The sequence below is a fragment of the Sebastes fasciatus genome, chromosome 7, assembly GCF_043250625.1.
Source record: "Sebastes fasciatus isolate fSebFas1 chromosome 7, fSebFas1.pri, whole genome shotgun sequence".
Taxonomy (NCBI): Eukaryota; Metazoa; Chordata; class Actinopteri; order Perciformes; family Sebastidae; genus Sebastes; species Sebastes fasciatus.
This window is the reverse complement of record NC_133801.1, coordinates 33,202,413-33,223,858: the sequence shown is the minus strand read 5'-3', so window position 1 is coordinate 33,223,858 and position 21,446 is coordinate 33,202,413. Positions and strand designations below refer to the sequence as shown.

The following is a 21,446-nucleotide window of genomic DNA, read 5'->3' as shown; positions in this document are numbered from 1 at the left end:
GAAAAGATTTTTGTCAACTAATTAACACCCTCATCTTGAATCTTAAATACGCCGCTTAACATCAAAGCTGCTCAATTTTGCACCTTACCACACAGGAATTATCTCCTCACTGGTGTGAAATGTCATTAATACAAACGCTTTGGATACCATATGCCGAGAGAACAAGGCTTTTGTGTAATGGTTGCCATGTTGAAGCCCATGTCTGTAAATGCTACTGTTTGATCTCGGGATAAGGGCGACTAAATCATGTCTGCATGCAGTTTATAGTGGTAACGCTGGGGAATAACTAACCAGGCTGTTATAGACCATTAAAGACCTTTTCATTTGGTTCAATAGTAATGTGTGATGGGAGAGAATGTATAGATAAATCTAATTGTACAGAGACATTATATTACAATGTCCTGCAGTTTAGTAGATTTGCATTCATTGTTTGGGAAGACAAACTGTTTTTGTTTATAGAGATGGGCTCCGTCTAATGTTGCATTCACACCAAGAGCTGAGCGAACTTTCGCCTCGCTTTACTCAAGTTGGACCGCCGGTATCGTTTGTGTTCATTCACGTTAGACGCGCTAGAGAGGAGAAACCAACGACTTTTCTTTCCGCCATTTCCGCCATCAACCATGGAAGAAACAACCACTGTTGCTGCTTTGTACATGTTGTGGAAGTCCCAAATATGTCAGAAAACAAAATGCCGTCGGAAATGGTGGAAAGAAAAGTTGTTGTGATCTATGGAGACAAGCCCCTTTCTCCTCTCCGGCGCGTCTGGAGCGAGTAACGCGAATGAACACAAATGATCAAGGCGGTCCAACTCGTGCGAGTAAAGCTAGGCGAAAAATTTGCTTTGCTCTTGGTGTGAATGTGACGTAAAAGCAGCCCCACAGATAACCTCAAGGCAGAGTGCACTGTTAGTTAGATGGTAAATGTTGAGAATGTATCAATGAACTGAACTGAATGGACATAACGATCCACAAAATGTAAGTAATTCATGAATGGCTTGTGATAACTGACAGGTATGATTGGTTTTTTTTGTTTTGTTTTTTTATAAATGTGTCATGTTACTTTTATGAGGCTCATTTTTAGGAAGTAATGTACTGAAGAACGTCAAGTAGATTTATCTTGGGTTTTGTAACATCAACATTTCACAGAAAAGCAAGGATACAGGTGATGCCTACAGATCCTAGAACAAAGCCGATATCAGTGCTTCTGTTGGCATACACAGAAGCAACAAAAGATATCATACAAACAAAGCAACTTCATCTTTCTGTCAAGCTTAATCCCATAGATTTTCACACACTTTTAACCACTATTAAATACATGAATACACAAAAAAATATAGTCATAATATTCCACTTAATGTATCCTGCCACACAATTTGAAGATAATGCTACTAAGCCACAATCTTCCTGGTGGACTACTTCTTCTGATTACTGATAAGGCATGATACTAGAAGAGCTTCCTGACTTGGATGCAAGCCAGTGACAGCAACATAAAGGTAGCAAAGAACAATCAAAATGGACAGCTCATTAAGATGAGTGACATGAGCTGCGGCAGAAACTTGACCAAGTAAAGCTGAGTAATGTGGAACCACCCATAAACAGTACTTCAGGTCTCAAAAGTTGCATTTAGTATCTTTAAGGCATCGTGCATGTGGTATCCCAATTTCTGATGTTTTTTATGTTTCTTTGTTTTTTTTTAAGGCTGTCAAAATGAACACGATAATGACACGTTAACACAAATGAATTTTAACACCACTAATTTCTTTAAAGGTCACCTATTATGCAAAATGCACCTTTCCATGTCTTTTGAACATCAATATCTGTCCCCAGTGTGTCTACAGGCCACCATAGTATCATAAAAGACCATCCTCTCTCTTTTTCTCCTCCTCCGTTTGTCCGGAAATGGGTGCAGAAAAAAAAATCGCTTTTTTTCCTTCTCTTCTGACGTCATTAGAGAAATGCAAGCCATGTAAGGGTTTCCTGGTCGAACCAGAGAGAACCTTCAGTAGCTGACCCCGCCCCACAGCGCGTCACTGTCTCTCCTCCTCAACCTAACTTGAGCAAAGTCTGCAAGAACCAGCAGAACAGGCTTCATGTACTCCCATCATCTAAATATAACATGTTCTTTCACAAAGGCTTTATGTAATTACACTGTTTAAACAGATGATATTTATATATTATATATATTTGATGTCATGCATGTAGCAGAGTACAGGTAGTAAATAGTGACTTGTAAGCAACACAACACATTTCTGTTTCACAGTCAAACTTTATTTGAGTTGACAGATGACAATATTAATTATTCACAGCATTTGTAATCATCCCACCTGTTAGTTAGTTATGTTAACATGGTACAGGAGAAAGTCTTCAGCTCTGGTAAACTATGGTAAGCTAAGCTCCGGTGGTCTGTAGTCATGGTAACACAGAGACAGCTACTATTGTAAATAATATACCATTACTCTGATCTTCCATACATTTATCTTTTAGCAGAAATAATGAACTGACTACTGTTTCACATCTTCTATTTTCCACCCTGATGGTCGCTGTGTTTACACACCGTCTCATAGCGGTAGCATGTAGCTAACCCGTTAGCATGTAGCTACATGCTAACGGGTTAGCTCTGTATCTCCCATCTGCTTTCAGCTATCTGCTCTCCTCTGGGATGATTCTGTCGGTCATTTCTCACAGATGGATCTGTAAAGACAGACGTAAAACAGAGTGTATGTTTACGGTTTACAGAGTTGATGCATGAGGTAAACACTGAGTTAACTAACAGAGCTATAAATAGTATTATTTACTTGAGAGAAACCGTCAGGAGAACCTGGAATCTGGACCGCAGATGTTCATCATGTGTCGCCGATTTCTGATCAGATTCCTCCGGTAACGTGCGCTGGGTGAAGTTTCTGGTTTATAAACTTTAAAGTGGTTTATAAGCTCTATTCTAGCTGCCTCTCCCTCCACTCCTCTCTCTCCACTCCTCTCTCTCTCCAGAGCTTCTCCGGGAGGGAGGGGGAGGGTGACGCTGTTGTTGTTGAGGAAGTTTGATTGACAGAAAACGCTGACCAATCAGAGCAGAGTGGGAGGAGACAGGCTGTGAATCAGTGGTTTTCAGACAGAGGCTGAATTAGGCTCTGAGGCAGGCAGACTCAGGCTGCAGTATGAGAAGAATAAAGGGTTTTTTGAACATTGCAGCATGTAAACATGTTCTAGTGCAACATTAAAATACATCTATGAACCTGGAAATGAGCATAATATGTGACCTTTAACACATAAATGCAATGCGATTTTTAGGTTGTAATGGGCTCAGATACTGGCATCAAATGAAACTAGAAAACCATCCATTGAAAGAATCCATTGTCATGCTAGCTTGTTGCGAAGGAGGCTAAATAATTGTTGTTATTATTATTGTTATTTTTAACGCCACTAATTTCTTTAACCCATTGATTCTTAGGTGGTAGCGGGCTCAGTTTTAAAGCTAGAAGATACTGGCATCATATGAAACTATAAAACCTAAGGAATCAATTGGTACCAACCATGTCATACTAGCTTGTTGGGAAGGAGGTTAAATAACGCTCCAAACTTACGCTATCTTTTGGTGAGGAAAAACTGGTATGACCATTTTCAAAGGGGTCCCTTGACCTCTGACCTCAAGATATGTGAATGAAAATGGGTTCTATGGGTACCCACGAGTCTCCCCTTTACAGACATGCCCACTTTATGATAATCACATGCAGTTTGAGGCAAGTCATAGTCAAGTCAGCACACTGACACACTGACAGCTGTTGTTGCCTGTTGGGCTGCAGTTTGCCATGTTATGATTTGAGCATATTTTTAATGCTAAATGCAGTACCTGTGAGAGTTTCTGGACAATAATTCTCATTATTTTGTGTTGTTAATTGATTTCCAATAATAAATATACACATACATTTGCATAAAGAAGCATATTTGCCCACTTCCATGTTGATAAGAGTATTAAATACTTGACAAATCTCTCTTTAAGGTACATTTTGAACAGATAAAAAATGTGCGACAATCGTGATTAGCTTTGGACCATCAAGCAATAATCACGATTAAATATTTGAATCAATTGACAGCCCTGTTTTTTTTTTCTATACTTGGCTACAGAACCGTGCACCCAATGTGTTTGCTCAGTGACACTTTGGCTGTAATGCCAGCATGGAGGTCTAACTGGAGCCCAAACAAACAAACTTACAGTAATTGCAGCATTTTCATGAATATCCATGTAGCTTTCATGGAAGGTTTTTAAATTTGTAATTCTCAGCTTTCACAGAAACAATACCTGCATGTACTGCAGATCATGAAAGAAATACAAACAAAGCAAACGCTCTACAGTTATTAGCATGCCAAAAACACTGTGTTACTGCTAAGTCTTAGCTGCATGCAACAAGTGCATCTTGGCAGAGCAATGTCAGCAGCAGCCAAACCCTCTATGTCTGTCTATGTTGTTTGTTCCATTAGTCTTCCAGCTAATTAGGCATGTGGATAATCAGGCCAATGTGAGATTCTACTATGCTGATGGCAAGAAAAGTAAAAACCACAATAACCAGATTGCAGATGCTTTTGTGAAATTAGGTCATGGTATGAGGCTACTTGTCAGATTACTAAAACATGTCTCTGAAGTAAATAGGCACAATAATCTGAGAGAAATCAGATTATGTGCTGTATTTTTGTAGTTTGTGAGGAATTAAATCTAGAAAAATATTCCCAGTCCTGCTGCCAGGACTACATGAAAGTATCAAGTTGCTCAAAATCGGTCTCCAAATGCCTCCAAAATTGATCAGTCAATCAATGTTTTGGCAATCATTTATGTGACTGTACTTTGTTATGATGACTGAAAAATAAATCAATAAATAAACAAAACCCACCGGAGGTATTGTTTGCTGGGTCGCTATTTTGTAAGGGAGAGGTCAGCAGACTCAGCTTCCGTTTTCAGCGATGCCATTCATATTTGGAAAAATGAGGCCTGTCACTAAATGTCATCTCTCCACCTTTGTCATCTCATCACTCTTTTCACAACTTGTCACATTGAAGCCCGGTCTGTGACATGAGCAAACTGTTACCTTCCTTCCAGGCATGCTACTGGGCTTTATTAATATTTATAGAATAACAGCTTAAGGCCAGCCCCCTTGAGAGCTATCACTCCACTTTGCTGCCTAACACTTGCAAAATATATTGACAACTCCTTTTCCAGCACTCCCCTGCCCCTGCAAACCTCCCTATGCAGGTGTGCAGCAGGCTTCAAAAATATGTCAGTTTTCTGCAAAAACAAAAGAACAGACTTTTTCTCCCATTTGATTTAATAACTTGGGGAAGCTAAAGTGAATTTTTAAAGAGCTGGGGGTTGAAAATTCTTGTTACTGAATAGAAAAAATGAGGCACAATCATGACGTCATGTCATGGATGTCACGCTGGTGAATGGTTAGATGGAAAAAAAACAGGCCCTGTTGGCAGCACTCTGGTGTGTCAGACACAGCCAGACAGTTTGAGACAGTTTTCAGTCAAAAGTTTGGCCCAGGAACTTTACAGCACAGAAAGAATCTTCTCATGTCACTTGTCTCTTGTCAAACGTAAACACTTGTGAAGCTGACCCTTGACTTGAAGTGACATACATATGGACATAATCAAAGGGAGATAGCTTCCTTCGTGAGACGCTATCTGATTGCTTGGATTAGTGAGAGACAGAATACAGACCGCAAAATTATTTCATCGCTCTTTTTTGCCCAAATAAACGTTTCCAGAGCCATCCTCATGGCTGCAGGCAGACGATACGATCCCATGATGTTGAGGTTACTGCAGCATATTCACCAAGGGTACTTTGGTGATCAAATGAACTCTAAAAGTATATATAGTTTCTGAGATTTTTTATTAATTTTCTTTACAACTAAGCTTGTAAACATGTAGATGCCTTGTTTATGTCAATTCCTTAAATGTCTAAGGGTTAAGGTAGTGGCAGTCAGAGAACCCCCTGTGTGAGAGAGGGTAAATGTCCTTGCTTTTGAGAGTAGCTGCTACTTTATAGACATCCATGAGCTGAATTAACATATCTTCTTCAAGCTGTACATCCAGATGACACACGGAAAAAAGATCTGTGTGATAGTCTAACTGGGTAAAAGGCAAAAAAGAGAAAGGAACCACCCAAAAATGATCCCTTTAATCATAGCTAAATACCTACCGTATAGTATATCATGTTAAGTATTTCTATTACATATTAACTTTCACTACAGTTTTAGAAGCATATAACATAACTTGCCTGCAATTCAGAAGACAAGGTTCTAAAAGATGCTGACAGGAAACTGATGACAACTTTGTATAAAAAAACAACAACTGTGATCTGAAAATGTTTTAATGTCTTAAGAGGGGACTTAATCAGTGAGTATGATAAGCTTCTAAATGTCCTACACCTTCCCTTTAATGTAGCCTTAATTTGTATCCTTTAAAAACGCCTCTGTCAAAGTAATCACAGCTTAAACTCACAGCAACAAATTAGCATGAGATCTGACAAGAATTCAAGCACTGTGGAGTTAAACCTTCAAAATGGTTTGTAATACCGAAGAGGGAAATTTTAGCAGGCCTCCCCCTGCACACTGCAATATTTTCACGACGCCTACTTTGAAAGGCTTGAAAGCCTAGACCCAAATGCATCCACAGTCATTAATGTATTATGATCATATAAAAATTGCATGTTGTTTGTCCACCTATTGTACTGACTGTCACAACCGATAAACGACCTCCAGATTAAATGGGGGCAGTTAAATTACAGCATAGTACAGAGATTTAAAAAACAAAACAAGGTATATAACATTCAAATATTCATAATAGGGCTGCCAATCAATTAAAATATTTAATCGCGATTAGTCGCATGACTGTCCATAGTTAATTGCGATTAATCGCAAATTAATCGCACATTTTCTACCTGTTCAAAATGTACCTTAAAGGGAGATTTGTCAAGCATTTAATACTCCTATCAACATGGGAGTGGGCAAATATGCTTGATTTATGCAAATGTATGTATATATTTATTATTGGGAATCAATTAAGCACAAAAAACAATGACAGATATTGTCCAGAAACCCTCACAGGTACTGCATTTAGCATAAAAACATATGCTCAAATCATAACATGGCAATCTCAAGCCCAACAGGCAACAACAGCTGTCAGTGTATCAGTGGGCTGACTTGACTATGACTTGCTCAAAACTGCATGTGATTATCATAAAGTGGGCATGTCTGTAAAGGGGAGACTCGTGGGTACCCATAGAACCCTTTTTCATTCACGTATCTTGAGGTCAGAGGTCAAGGGACACCTTTGAAAATGGCCATACCAGTTTTTCCTCACCAAAAGTTAGTGTAAGTTTGGAGCGTTATTTAGACTCCTTCCCGACAAGCTATCATGACATGGTTGGTACCGATGAATTCCTTAAGTGTAGTCTAGTTTCCAGTATCTTCACTAGCTTGAAAATTGAGCCCAAAGAAATTAGTGGCGTTAAAACGAATTTGCATTAACGCGTTATTATCGCGTTAACTTTGACAGCCCTAATATATACAATTTATTCCTTAAGTTGTCTAGTTTCATGTGATGCCAGTATCTTCACTAGCTTTAAAACTGAGCCAGCTACAACTTAAAAATAACTAGACAAAGTTCAAATAATCCAAAAACATCTAAATCTTTTTGGCTTTACTTATTAAATTAGACAAGCAAACAGATCAGATTTCAGTCAGAAGACAAAAAAAGCGCTATAAAAATACAAGTCCATTTACCATTGACCATGCACCATACACAGCTGGAACTTCAGTGTTCAGCATTGACCAAAAATCAACCATGTTTGATCCAGACAGGAGGACTCCTACAAGACACCGTATCACATCCAGGTAGTAACAAGCCCTGCCAACATGTATGCTTTGAATAGAAATCATGTATGCAGTACCCCGTTGTAAAACTATATTGCATATCCTTACCATATCAGTTTCTTTTTTTAGAACTACAAGCCACAGACCTCCAAACATCCTTCGCTTTTTCAACTACCAACTACAGAAGCAACTACTCCCTCAAAGACGCAAATAAATCACAGCTGATGTGACGAACTGACAGTATACCCAGAAAACAAAAGACATGGTGGCAGTTTATTAAACCCACCGCTCACTGCTGTGATGGGGGGGGGGAAAATGCCACATTCACAACGCAGTATCAGTAGAAGATCAGTAGATATCAATTTTTATGAGCTGTCACCACTCCCCTAAAAATGATTATACTGTTTTGGATATAAGTAACCATTTCAATGCTATACATCGATTGTAAAAAAAAAAATGAAAAGTCATGCTAGTGCTGTAGATATATTATTTAAAACATTACACAGCCATACTGACTGCAGCCTTACTGTATTGCTTATCCAACTGTAAATCACTAGGGTTTAATTACCTGCAAATTAACTGCCGTTTCACTATCTTGCATAAGATTATCCAGGTCATGATGAAATGCCACCAGGGAGGTTGTTCTGATGGGAGGATTCCAAGATGCAGAAAATATATAAGATGCCACTTTGTTAGTCTGATAGCCGCGAGGAATGTGATGCCTGTCAACTAGATCGCCCTCATAATGTGACCTTCAGAAACTCTAAGGACATCTTATTATCCCTGTCACTTTTTTCAAGTTGAACACGAGTTGAAGTTCAGTCATCAAATTACTAGCTTCTTTATCTGCTGTCCATAGCTGCGGCAGGCCACAGTATGTACACAACAACGTGAGTGGGGCAATTTGCTGCAGTGCATTTAACTCTAGTGGTGTAAAACACATTGACCCGACAGTTGGGCAGAGTCAGTCTGTGAGCAGTAGTTGGGAGCAGTTTGAAACGGTCAGTCTCAATTTCTCTCCATCAGTGAAGGGTTTTTTAGTGCATGATTGGCAATCAAACATAGAGGTTTGTAAGGCCACCAATGCCAAATCTGCTCTATTAGAGAAAATTGTTTGATGACGCTTACCTTGAGATTTAATTTTGGAAGCTTTTTTGGGGAGTGTTGGACTGTGAACTTGATTTTGCTGCCACGGGTCTCCATTTTATTTGCACATTTGAGCGAAACCTGCCAAACATCAAATTTATTTTTCATTAGTCACACTAGTGCGATTATGATCTATAGCTAGCCTCATCAACATTTGATTTACGTCCCTGTAGTGCATGTAAAGTTATGAGTAAATCTGCTCTACCTCCTGTGACACCTTTGTAACGATGCACAGAGACAGCATTGTACAAGCGAACATACAGATTAGACCAAGCACACTGTGTAATGAAGGCTAATTGGGATGGATCCGAACATCACAGACACAAGCTAGCATTGCATACTATACTTTTAAGAAAAAAATCAGTAGTATGTCTCTTATATTTTCTCTTAATTTAAAATAGGCAGGTGTTGTGCCGTATGCAAATCCTCTGGCACATGAATTGGAGAGACGCCACCAAAAAAAGGCTGTAAGAGGAAGAACTGCAGCAGTAGTGAAACTGAGGTACCAATAAACTGAAACAAAGTAAACATGTGATGTTCCAGAGCGTCAGTACTGGCATCTAAGAACAGTATGTAAGCCATTGAGAAGCTGATCACACACAATATCACCCAAGGGTTTTTATAGTCTTAATTGGGATCAATGGACCAATAGTTTTTGTTTTGATCAAAATCATTATGCATTCATGCATTTTTTTCTGATCCTCAAATTTAAAACGTATGTTTCCTTGCATTGGTCAAACAATTTGTGCATGGGAAAACAAGATGGGTTTTTTGCTTAGCCTGGTAAAGGGGCTCTCGACCACTCGTACAATTTTCTCTTACCTAAGAGAAGAGGAAAACATTGGGGAATCCCAGAAATGGGTACTAACAGAATAAGAACACATCGCGGATACAAATAAAAATAAGAGGATATTTGTTCTTCTATTGCTTCTTGCATGAGACCCAATGTCTGACATAACATTAGATTCAGGCCCCGATGATGCTTAAAAAAAAATAATATATATAACATAAACTTGATTTAGATACAACAAGAATGTTTATTTGGCCCTGTTTCATCTGTGTCATCTTCCTGTACACTGCATAGCTACTCTGATGGTTCTAAGGAAAGAAGATTATATGTGCATTTGTGTAGTACGGCAACTATTTTTTGGGTTTGCAACCATACTTTGTGTTGTGCTACAGCCAGTAACTGACAAAGACACTGACACCATTTCTTGATTGTCAAATTTGACTTTCTTTAGTTAGGAGAATCCAGAACTTTCATAATGAAAACTATCCGACTACAGTGTTCAGGACACGCTCTTGAATGTGCTTGACTGAGAGCATTACGATCCAAGAATAATGGGATATGCTAAGAGAACAGTGTGGGCAACACTGAGTCACCTGGTCCTGTAAAATGGCCTCATGTTATTATTAACCCTGTTAACAAGCATGCAAGGCAACCATCAGATCTAATGACCCTCCTGAGATGGCTGCCCATCCCATTACTGGTGCAGAACCATGTCCAAAAGTGGGATTATAAAACGGGTAGCTCAAATCAAGCAACCTGATTGGTTCATAGCCGTGATATAATACCCACATACCACTGCTATGACATCTAATTCCTTTGCACTTTTAATATCACTCCGCGTCTGACAAAATTTTTTTAGACTATTGTGTAGTCATGGTTGCTTGGCAACAGGGTCACGGGGGGATAACTTCCGCCAACGCAGCACAGGTTACAGATAGAAAGTAACAAAGTTAGCTGCCAAAACCTGCTGCAAAATGGAAACACTTAAGGTTAATGTCTATAGGGGATTGGATTCAACAGCAGTCCACCTGCTAAATGACATGCACCGTAAAGAGCTACGTAAAGAGGAAGTTCGACAATGTTGCACAGAATATGCAAGCAAGCAGGAACGCAGCAGAAATCCACTAACCACTGCCTACGCATCACCACGATTCAGAAACTATGTGATGAGGGTCTTGACACCAGAGAGATTATGGTCGTAAGTGGATTGGCAACCAAAACTCGACGAACCGGAGAAAAGTGGAGCAACATCCTCGCCACGGCAAGCAACACGCCCAAGCCTAGTACAAGGAGATATCAAAGTCATCCTACTGACGCTGACAGTTTTTCAGTGGTTGCACAATAAATGCTAACATACAATAATGTAAATAAAGAGCCACATAATTTAATCAATATAACGCTAGCCTGTGATGAAAAAATTCATTTGCTAGCTGCAACCGCCTCGGTATGATCAGGCAGGAGGGCCTATTTTTTGTGAACATTATTATGTAAGGGATAATGTACAGCGAGCCGGTCATTGTTGTGAAAGAGACCCCGACAGGGTGGACCAAAGCGGAGGGGTCTCTCATCGCCCTGAAGGGGATTCTTTCACAACAATGACCTGCTAGCTGTACATTACCCTGCTTATTACACGGCTACTTACTGAAGAAATCAATATGTTGACACAAAAACGGTCCGCCAGAGTCCGACATCTGAGCTGCGCCCATAGCAACGGTCTGCTATACATAGCAACGGTCTGTTATACAGAAAGTACAGACCGCAGAATGCTGTGATTGACCAATCAGAATAGAGTATTCAACACAGCCGTGTAATAATTATTAATTTAATTTAAATTGGAATGTGTCTATAACTTTCGTCTTGCTATATTTGATGACCGTTTTATAAAAGCAGTGGCTCACTTCAGACCATGATATGTTGTAATTATCGCGTCGGGCTGAACAACACCCCTTAGCTATGATATAATCACAACATACCACGGCCTGAAGCAAGCTGTTGCTTAAATGAGACACTGTCAGCCAAAGGCACTGCTGCTATACTTTCTACCTCCAATCCTCTAATGTATGGAAAAGATTCAAAGACAACTACTCAGACCATAGCACCTGTTTTGGCTGCTCAAATGTAAAGGTATTACATGCTGTACACCAGGCAACACACAGTGTGATTGTATTTTTGCAGCCCTGTTCAAAGTACCAGCTTTGTGAATTTCAAAGATGGAGTTGGGTTTTTTTAAGACTGTGGAGAAGGGACTTTGATTTGATTCTGTGGTAATTCTAAGGCTGCAGAGCAACTACCTTGTTAAGTGCAACAACAGCTTCCTTAACCACTGTTCAATTTTCATTTTCACAACTGCCCCTCTAACCACTTGCATCTGAAATTCAGGCCCATGTGTACCCGTAAATCTGCTTCCTTTGGAGCTCTGTGTTTGCCTGCAACTCCCCCTTCAAATTGCAAAAGAAATGCTAAGGTCTTGTCTGTCTTGTTTGTCTTAGATTTCATACATCAGAGGGAATGACCTTTACCCATTATTCTTACATACCCGGTTGTCATAATTCTGAGCATTCCCAGAGTGCTGTAAGTGTTTGGCGATCTTTATGTGTCACCTACAGAAACAGACAAAACAGAACCTCTGTTTTATGTTGGTTTTTTTCTTCGTCCTTCAAAAATTAAATCAATTGTTTGGAGAAAAAAACATCTTTTCGTGCCTCAGACAAAACAAAATGCATGTCTGGCAACAGGTGAGAAATTTTACTTTTAAAAAATATATACAAAATTGTCTCTTCTGTGTAACACACACAAAAGGGCTGTTTGCATTATTAATGTAAGAGATGTAAGATTAATGCATTAAGTGGGACTTCCAACAATGGCCATCACTGTATATGTGCTATCTCTTCGACTATCCCCCAGTCTACTCTGAGGATGAGGTTTCTGCTCTGTAAAATACTCTAAAATGATCTACAGTTATTTGGGGAGCATAGCACATTTTAGGAAAAACATGAACAGCATAATGCTCTACTGTGGCACCGAGCAGACAAGAATATATCAAAGCAGAGTATGTAAGGATAATGAGTACCACACCTGCGGATCGTCATTAGCTTCCGCAGCAATGAGAGTCATCTTAAAAATTGCTACATGCGTACTATGAAATGTCGGACACAAAGGGGAGTCTGTTGCTGTGCGCCCGGGAGGAGAAATACTACACTGTGTCTGGGGGCTCAAGTGCATAATTTCAACCTCAACCTCACTCCTCAAGTACTTTGTTTGAGTGATTCTGACTTTCAGAGCACCAAACAGGTGTAAGATTCCAGTTCTTTGAAAAATGGATCAGATGGTTTTAGGGATAAAAAGTGAAGACTGCAATTCTCCAGGAAAACAGAGAATGTGAAGACACATCTTAAACATCCAACCAGATCTATATTATGCTTAATGCTATTATTAAGGTGGCTTATCCCTCATCAAAAAGTTCCCCTTCATATTTCCCTTAATTTTTTTTAATGGTGAATCATATTAAATGAGACTAAATATAACATTTCTTTTATCAGGGAATTTGGATTTTTTGGGGGATTTTTCATTATTTAACCACTAATATGGTTTCCAATGTACAGCAGTGTTATAGCATTAATGCAGCAAAGGTTTTGATATATGTTTATTTTGGAGCTAACAACACCAAGGTGGAATTGACTAGAGGCTGCTCTGCAATACAATTTCCAGGCTCTTAATTTATTTAAAAAAGAAGTCCCTTAGCTTTTGTCTGCCACATTTAATTATTTGATTCCCCATCTCACAAGGAACCTTTAACGCTTTCTGAAAGGGCTAAAACACAAAACACACATACTGCATCAAACAAACAACTGAACTCTATTTTAATACCCAGGTCAGGTCGACAACGGCCACAAAAATAACTTTCACTTCAGTTCTCTGTTTGTCCAATTAGAATGATGCAGCTATAAAGCACAAAAGAGAGATTTGTTATGATGTTGCAGACATAAATCTGAGGTATCTGTGTAGATCTGTATGTAGGGGCTAGCAGAGGCAACTGTATTAAAGGGCAAAAACTGGTGACTCTCCACAAAGAGAAACTGCTTTGCAACAATCAGTTGGTCACTTGGTAACACCACATGCTTTTGATTTCTGCAGTGTCCTCAACTTATCACACAAAGTCTGGAGCTGTGCTGTCAACATTTGGGGGGTTGTGTGTGGGAGTGTGGGAGTGTGGGTGCGTGTGTGTGTGTGTGTGTGTGTGTGTGTGTGTGTGTGTGTTTGATAGAAAGGGGGGGGGACTTTCATGTCCAATAAAGTGGTGTAATTGTGACAGCTACCCATTAGTTCTATGTGTGATAAATCACGAGATGACAGACTGCAGCTTCAACTAAACATAATGCTCCAGGCTTGGAAATTCACCTCTCCTTTAGTTGCACTCGATTCTGCTACAGTAAGTTGAAAAAGCAGGTACGTAAGCAACACTGACTGTACAAATTAACAATGTATAATTTACATGTAAATGTCAAATATAGTAGATTTGACTTTACTGACACAGACCGGCCGTGTTTTGACAAGAATTTGACGATACGATACGTATGGTGATACAGGGGTTACGATTCAATATATTGCGATACTGTAAGCAAGGCGATATATTGTTATTTTTTTTAATCTAATTTTAGGAAAAAACTGCCATAGTATAAAGAACACATTCCAAATACCATAATACCATATGCATAAAATCTGATTTAAAAAAAGTTTACTTTTTCTTATCAGATCAGTGGGATCTGCATTTGCATTTATTGTCGTCCCTGTAACATCCAAGATCATAGCACTACTTTGAGAGGGCACATCCACTGAGAGGGAGCATCTCTTTGCAAATGAAATAAAGTATTGACTGGGTTAATCTTTGCATGTAGACTATTTGATATTGAAAACCGATAGTGTTTTTGAGAATTGATACAGTATCACAAAACATAATATCACAATATTTTCTATATTTTCTTACACCCCTATATAGAAATCTATTTAAGTTTTCTGTAGCCCAAAGCAGGTAAATGCTGCTTTGCTGATAATCTTGTACTGTCATCATTTCTATTGTCATGCTCTTCCCACTGAGCCACACAATATCATGGAGAACCATAGTCTCCACCATCCACAGTATCCATTTCCATCAAAAGCAGCCATTCCCTCCCTAGATGACCGTACAGTTCTCACAACAATTATTACTTGAAATACACAATATCCCCCTGGAAAACTCCGGAGGGACAGAGGCATTTCATTGTTTCCTCTCTGTCACCGTTCTGCCCCCGTACGCTGCCAACGTTAGTTCAAACACAACAATCGTTTATGGAATATAACAAGGTCCAACTGCAACTTACATGTCATCTCTCTTTCAGCAATCTGTCCTTTGGAGACTAGCTGTGCGTTCAATTCACAATGAAACAACAACAAAGGTGGAAAAAGACAAGCAACAGATTTTTCATTTGTGATCACAAAGGGAGGGTTGTTTCCCCTCTTATCATGCAGAGAACCAGCGCTGACGCTGCTTCTCAGAGCTCATCAGCACGACAAAGACAACTGGGAGAATGCAGCCTTGTTCTACAAAGGTTAACCTCGGCGGGACCTAACAACTTCAGACTTTTCATTTGATGACTCCACCAAACACTTGCCATGGAGGACGGAGGGCCCCTGGATTCCCTTGGATTTAACCTCTAATATCTGAGGTCACGCAACCTGCTACGGCCAATGGCGGCACTTGAGAGCTCCGCTATATGCAAAAAGATCTCCCACACACACAGAGCGTGATTTTTAATGGTTCTGATGTCTGCAGCATGGCTTTGGAAAAGTTTGACTACTAAAACAGACTGAAAATACCAAAGTAGTTGTTTCTTAAATTTAAAATAAATATTTAAAACATTCACTTAGATCACGATGGGGCAATTGTACTTTTTTTGATTGACTTGTTCGGACACAAAGGTGTAACGTACCCTTCAGTTAAAGATCAGTTCACGTATACATTTAACATTTCACATTTTACACAACTCTTGAGTATACTTTTGTCTATTACTGGAGAAATTCTACCACAAATGATCTACGTATATTGGTGTGATGTAGCGTAACACCAAAATCTACTACCAGCGTGAGTACTACTACATCAAAGGTGTGTGTGTGTGTGTGTGTGTGTGTGTGTGTGTTAGTCTTACAACTTGCCCAATCAGAGTGCAGAGTTGCTCTAAGCCGTGTGTAGGGCCCCAACAATGACTCCCAGGGGTCCTACTCACACTTTTACTCCTCCAGTCTCAAATGTTTCTGAACTGCAGAACAATCAAATAGAGGTTTCTAAATGTATTTCACCTACAGTAACTTAATTGGTTTGATTATGACCCCATGTGATGATGCAGTTGTTAAGGCTTTGCCTCATAAATTTAACAGGACAAAATCGTAAAAAAAAAAAAAAAAAGCCTAATCAAATTATGGTGAATCTAAAATGTAATTTAATATAATTTGAATAATGGGACAAGTTAAAGATGTATTATTTGATTTGATGTTAAAATCACAGTATTTGTGGGAAGAATTTTAATATTTATTATTATTATTATGTTGGAGCTTAACTATCAGCTATGCAGTTTTCTCTGAGCCTTACAAAGCATTTCAGCAGACGCATACGCAATTCACTGGTTCTGCTGCCACACTATGATAGAGGCTATACTACAAAGTTGAATATGGACTCACCTGTATAAAACAGAGGGGTGGATACAGTCCCAATCCCAACCACAACAAATCTACATGTCCCTTTCTATATGCCTTTAAATACAAACAATTGCATTTAGTAATATCCTTGCAGTCTATTCAGACACCGTCATAGAACAGCAGCTTTCTGCACATATCTAGTCTCCATACAGCAGGGCACTTTAACCCACCTCTAGATTCAGAGAGCAAGTCCTGATCCGCCTTCATCCGTTATTGATGTACCTATCTGACATTATTTAGGACGCGCTGCAGACATCCCTGTTCCTGCTGCTCCTGAGCCTGCTCTGAGAGGAAACTGAGGACTTTTTGATCCCGTACTAGCTATCACATTCACACAGTGCGATGTTAAGGTGGTCCACAAAACCCTTTAGGCTGCTAAAACCCGAGGAGCAGGTATCCTACCGTGCTGCACCGTTCAGAAGCTCCGTTAATCTCTCTCCCTCTCTCTATCTCTCTATCTCTCTGTCTCTCTGTCCGAGTAATAACGTGCGTAAATGGGCAGATTTATAAAAAAAAAAATCGGCATAAACAAACGTTGCAAATGCAAAGAAAAGCGTCCGTCTGTAGTGAGAGTGATCGCGGCTCTCCTACATCAGTTGTCCGCTCCGCTACTGCAGGATGCTGCCTGCCTGCGTGCAGCTGTCTGTTTCTGCAACACTGGCACAAAAATCACACTGAAATGAACCTTACCATTCTGAAGACACATCCAATGTAGCAGGCCTGTCCCGTTCACAATTCACCAGGATAGTCGGAGATGCCTCCAAAAAGCCCCTTATGCTTCTACTTCGTCTCCCTCTTCTTCTTCCCTCCCTCTCGTTTTGATAGTAACGTTACCCAGAGCAGGCGAGTGTATTTCCACTGAGCACGACACGGTACGGCACAGAAAAATCCTCCTCCTCCTCCTCCTCCTCCTCCTCCTCCTGCTGCTGCTGCTGCTGCTGATGATCCAAGGTGCTGCTGCTGCTGCTCTGTAGTGCTGCTGCTGCTCCAAGGTGCTTCTGCTGCTGCTGCTGCTGCTTACGGAGCTCTCACTGAGGCACACATGGATGAGCGAGGCAGCCGTCCAAGATGTCCATTAGCATGCACACACACCTAATTGAACGCCGTGAAAATCCTTCGGGGAGAAATATGTGAAATAGTCCCCGGACACACAGCGGGAGATAAGGTGACACGCCAGCCGATATGCTGGAGAATGACAAGCCGCCTGGTCCCTCACGATGTACAATTAGGAGTTTGGAACAGGGCTGAGGCTCAGTGTGCGACTGTACGTGGTCGCCCCCTTCGGTACTGAGCCATAGTCCCTCCACAGATCTGCCTCTTTCTGCTTCTCCTCCCCGGTTTTTCTCCTCGAGAAAAAAAATAACAGATATAATAATAATAATCCTAAAGGGAATGACAATGTGCAAACGTTATTAACCTTCAACACATTATTTTCTATTTTATTTCACCTAATATATGCAAGGCCTTTCCATCTAGGAAAACATACAAATATATGACAACACTAGGGGGAAAAAAAACATTTAACAAGTGAAGGCTTCCAAACGAGAAGTATAAAGTATGACTGATGTTCTCCTATGAAGACTCAAAATTAGATATTTAGCATTGCATACTTATCACAGATTATTAGGTCATAATCAATCAAAATAAGACTTTGTGTTGCATACTGTAATAAAGTCGTAATGTGTGTACAGGGTGCCATGGATGATGTGAAAACGACTTTCTGTAATCTGTTTTAAGTATGTGTTTAACTTTAACTATGGAGAATTTCCTCTAAGACAATAAAAATGCTTTTCTACATTCTTTCAAATCTAGCAAAAATAAATGATGAGACACTGAGTCATGATTAAAAGTCCTTGTTTTGATGTGCTAAGTCATGACTATAAATCATAACTATTTTTTTTAGATATACAGTAATTACTGAGATTAAGAGAATGTTTTTTTAGCATTCTTAAATTATACCCCAGTTTATCTATTTATTTACCTGACAGGGATGTGCTTTTGTAATTTTTGTTTAAATAGGCTTTCTCTCCACCAATTATTAAAGCAGCAATGGGTAGAAATGGAGCAAATATGATTAAAAAAGGTTTTTTTTTATATAAAAACGGTCACTATATCCTGACAGTAGTACATGAGACAGGTAATCTGAAAAAAACATCATGTGCCTCTGTGTCCTCCTGTGCTCCTAATGACATCAGCAAGATTTCCCAGACTGGAGGAAAACAACCGATCGGAGCCGAGCTGGAGACAGCCGTCCAGCTGCCGTCTACCAGCCGGCTGTCAATCACTCACAGACTCCGACCAAAAGGTCAAACTAGGCGGCGCTGATCAAATATGAATCAATATTCGGTTACTGTAATGCCTATTTCTCGCCTCACATGTTTTCCGAATCATCTTGTAGTGTACTGTTTAGCTGTAAGATGAGAAAGTTTGGGACGCGGCAGCCATGTTGAGATCTGTTGAGGAAATGCCAAGCACCGCCCACCAGCCGGAGCACAGCCAATAGGAACGCTCTCTCTCTGAAATGACCTGTGATTGGCCTAAATCTCCCGTCACTGGCTAGATGTTCTAAAGCCTGAAAACAGAGCCATGAGGAGGTGCAGAAGTCTAGTTTTCTCTCAGAACACTTGAATTACAATATGCTGAAAGGTTATTATGGAACTTTTGCCCAATGATGCCAAAAAATATACAGCCTACTGCTGCTTTAACTGTTTTAAGTGATTATGGAGAATTTCCTCTAAGAAAACAATAAACACGCTTTTTAACATTCTATCACATACCAAATATGAATTATGAGACACTAAGTCATGATTTAAAAGTCATTCAAAGTCCTAGTTTTGTGTGCTAAGTCATAACTATAAATCATAACTGTTTTGTTTTTGTTAGATATACAGTAGTTACTGAGATTCTTAAGAGAATGTTTTTTTAGCATTCTTAAATTTTCTCCAGTTTATCTATTTATTTACCTGGGGATGTGCTTTTGTATTTTTTTTGTTTTTAATTAGGCTTTCTCTTCAGCAATTAATAAATGTTAGGGAAGAATAATCAGCGGTGCGTGTTAGACTTGTTTGTGAATCCTTGATAAACATGTAAGAAGGAACAGCAACATCTGCTTAATATTAACTGTGATGTTTCAGCCATTTTCTATTTAAACTAAGGCTTTTAGTCCAATAGTCTACATGAACATGTTTTGGCATTGAGATACTAACAGGCTCCCTTATGCCTTAATAGACAACTAAAATTTATAAAAGTAAATATTTCAGCATTTGTCAATAGGCCCAAGTGTTTTCCTCAACCTCTGCTGAAACCTCTGACACTAGAGTTTGGTAGGTTAGCGAGGAAAAAGACCATCTGTCTTGTACCATCTGACAACACTTTTGTCTGGCCGAGTTCTGAACCTAAATCCATTGCCATATACTTATCTCCAATTCCTAGTTTCTCCTTGTGGGTTAAAAAGACTGGTCAAGAGTTCCTGGCCCTGGAAGTGTGTTTGGTCACCCAGAGAACAAGAGAGGGGCCATGTGTGGCCTTTAATTCACTGCATTGTCTGCCAAAAGCTAATCTTGGCCAGGCTCAGAGTCTTACTGCTCACGGGCGGTGAATGGATGAGTGAAAAGTTAAATATGCTTTCAAATGTAAAACTCAAGACTGGCCTGGCATTGTGGTCGTGTCATTGTGGGAATGTGAGATTTGCCGTTGACCCAGGCAACAGGAGGAAAGGGGGCCAGTTTGAGAAGCCGCATTCAGGCTCGTGTTTGCAGGTGGTAGGCTGTAATTCACTGGTTATGCACCACTTTTCATGGGGCCCCATGTGCAAAAAATAAATTGATGCAGGTTACATCTTGTAGCTTACAGTGGTAGTCTGTACTCAACCATCAAACAGAATTGATGGCGTATTGTAGATCACATCCAAATACACACATTTTAAAGCTGAGTAAAGCTGCATGACACAGATTGTGCTGTTTTCATCCTGCCAGCAACAAACTGCAATTTGTGTCTGATCAAAAACACTCATGTTTTAAGGAACTTTGCTATTTAAGCTAATTCAAAAACAATCTTTAGTAGGCCTTTCATTAAAGCTTCTGTAACCATTATTTTCATAGTATCAATGACAATGTGTAAACAATGTGACACGGTGAAAGAGGTCGCTCATATTGATGAATCTACAGAGAATTATCACCCAAATTCGCATTTCGACCGCAGCGGGCATTTGTTTCCTAAAAGCGCCACTTTACACTACCTGCTCAGCACCATGAACCGTAGACAGACACAGTAAGTGACGAGCTGGTGATAGTGGAGCATTTATCAATAAGGAACCACATATTTCCCTCAGGAGTTGGTGGAGACCAAAAACAGTGCTAAAAGAGAGTGAATATTGGACAGCTAGATGGCCAGATATATGACTTCAAGTAAATGATAATGTTGCTTATATCTGCTGGAAGTGTACATAAGCAGCTGATGTTTGCCATATGAACTTTAAGTGATGATATGCCAGTGTTGTGTTAACTACTTGTTCCCGCTACCCCCCAAATGGCCAAAACAAAAATGTAACTAAAGTTTTAAAGTAAAATAAAATGCAACATTAATGATCTCTGTGGTGAAACTGGGCCACTGCAACAGCAAATAATAATAAAAAGCACAGAAAATAGAATATAAATAAGATAAAACAATAATTTTAGCATAATACACATCGCATAGAGATAACATTAACAACATTGGCAGATGCCAGACGTTAAGCAATACTGCATTTAAGAAGTATACCATATCGATAGTAGAAACTAGAAGGCACTTACAGAGTGCAAATCTCTGCCAACACTGAACATTATTCCTGTCACTTAATTTTTAATTGATTTCTCCCATCCCCTTAGGATCTTGAATTAAGTCCGTATCTCCATTAGTTACAATAGTTCAGTAGTTATG

At 39.6% G+C, this 21,446-nt stretch overlaps 1 protein-coding gene across 13 annotated transcripts in view; it reads right to left on the bottom strand.

Moving 5' to 3' along the window:
• tenm4 (teneurin transmembrane protein 4) overlaps positions 1 to 17,824 on the bottom strand; it is a 194,603-nt gene extending 176,779 nt beyond the window's left edge. For 9 of the 13 annotated variants that reach the window (XM_074640400.1, XM_074640406.1, XM_074640407.1 and 6 more), the window contains exon 1: positions 17,220 to 17,823. The gene's annotated coding sequence lies outside the window, so the exon portion shown is untranslated. Of the gene's footprint in view, positions 1 to 8,992; positions 9,092 to 16,931; positions 17,167 to 17,219 lie in introns of those variants that run through there. The other 4 variants (XM_074640402.1, XM_074640405.1, XM_074640413.1 and 1 more) reach the window with 4 other exon arrangements.
• Between the last annotated feature and the right edge of the window lie 3,622 nt (positions 17,825 to 21,446).